This window comes from Pan troglodytes, chromosome 1 (assembly GCF_028858775.2).
Source record: "Pan troglodytes isolate AG18354 chromosome 1, NHGRI_mPanTro3-v2.0_pri, whole genome shotgun sequence".
Taxonomy (NCBI): Eukaryota; Metazoa; Chordata; class Mammalia; order Primates; family Hominidae; genus Pan; species Pan troglodytes.
Genome location: NC_072398.2, coordinates 99,582,503 through 99,584,217, shown reverse-complemented (window position 1 = coordinate 99,584,217; position 1,715 = coordinate 99,582,503). Strand labels below are relative to the sequence as shown.

At 48.5% G+C, this 1,715-nt stretch overlaps 1 non-coding gene across 1 annotated transcript; it reads right to left on the bottom strand.

Moving 5' to 3' along the window:
• Nucleotides 1-604: 604 nt before the first annotated feature.
• LOC112206889 (U1 spliceosomal RNA) lies at nucleotides 605-765 on the bottom strand. The gene has a single exon (XR_002941382.1). It is a non-coding gene; the product is annotated as a U1 spliceosomal RNA (small nuclear RNA).
• Between the last annotated feature and the right edge of the window lie 950 nt (nucleotides 766-1,715).

The following is a 1,715-nucleotide window of genomic DNA, read 5'->3' as shown; positions in this document are numbered from 1 at the left end:
CGGCCAAGACATGTGAGACTGCGGTTCTGACCTGCGGGCCTCAGTGAATTGCGTTAGGGCACCTGGGCTCTGGGAGAGCCGTTCCCCTCCACAAAGTAAGCGTGTTATGTCTACAACCCAACGGGGACACTAAGAGCCCCAAAGGCCCTGCTTTCTTCCCAAAGAACAGCCTCCGTCTGCGTAGTTTGTACCTGGCTCTATGAGGTGAGAACACATTCACCGCTAGCACAGAAATCCTACAAACTCCTGTAGGGACTGCAGTTAGAAGCAGAGGCTGTATAAAAGGTGACTGGGTGCTAGGGAAAAACAAGAAGATTTTTACAGATCGTGAGAACCCAAGACACTGGACACCATGAACCAATCTCTGCAAAAAACAGCCCCACCTAGAAACGGAAAAGCTGTACGGCCTTCACGCTAGTTACCTTGTGTTACAACAGCTGACGCTTCTTATTTCTCCTCCTCCGGCAGAGTCGACATGTTACTTCCTATTCCCCAGCCTTCCACTGTAAGAATAACACCTGGGACGCAACCCAAGACACAAAGCAACAAAAGAAAAAGATAACTGCTGGCGTACAGGCTACTTTTTAAAGCACAGAAAAAATCAGGCGAAAACGCGAACGCAGTCCCGCACTACCACAATTATGCAGCCAAGATTCTCGCATTTGGGAACAACTGCAGGGATCGGCACATCCAGAGTACAACTGATAATCCTCACCCTGAAAAACCACTTTTGTAAGCATAGTATGTCTCCTGAGAGGGAAGTATAAGCCTCTGCAACTCCGCCCCACCACTGCCTCATACACCTCACCCTTTACACGCACGGTCACTTGCCCAGCGCACCCCCGAGCCCTCCTAGCCCTGACACACAGCTGTGTCTCTCAGGTCCGACCAGCGGTCCTGAACCCGCTCCCACAGCACGGAAACTCCTTCGTGGCGAAGCAGCAGGTGGGGAAGCAGCAGGTGGGGAAGCAGCAGCCCCTGCGCTGCCTCATCTACATAGAAGTCGCCCTATCCGTGATGTCACCGACAGTGCCTTTCCCAGTCCCCGTCTGCCTTTCTGCCGCTCAGCCGACCAACCCGCTGTCTCAGCCGGCAAGGGGAAATGAAGTCTGCCTCTCCCTTTTTCCCTCCCGCCCCCGCATCTGTTCTTGCCCAAAGAAGCTTGTCCTTAGCCTGCGTTGCGGAGCAAACTTTCGGCGGCCAGATGGAGCCTGGGCACCCTTCAAATAATGGCTTTTAATTCGCAGACTAGAACGTTTAGGATTACAAAAGAAACCGATTCTCTTCACATCCTTATCCTTGGGAGGTAGCATTCCGGTTGAAATTGGAAGCCGTTTAATATCAGAGAGAAACCATATTTATGAAAGTAAAGAGACTGCTCAGATGACTGCAAACCAGCCTTCCTTACTGATTTTATCACTGGTAATGTTATAAAGACAGTTGTACAGTTTCACGAATCTTGTAGGTTTTTTTTTTTTTTTTGATGTTGTTGGGTTTTTTTTCCAAATTCAGTATTGTAGAAAAATATGCTGCCCCAGAAGAGATGATTGGACACATGGTGTTGGACTTTGTCATCTCTTGCACAGCCATCTCCAGACCTTAGTGCTTACCTCATGTTAGTTTTTTATATTCTGCAAAGACAAAACCAAAATAATCCAAATTTGACACAAATACTTGGGATACATCTTATTTGAGATGTTTAACAAATGTCTGGA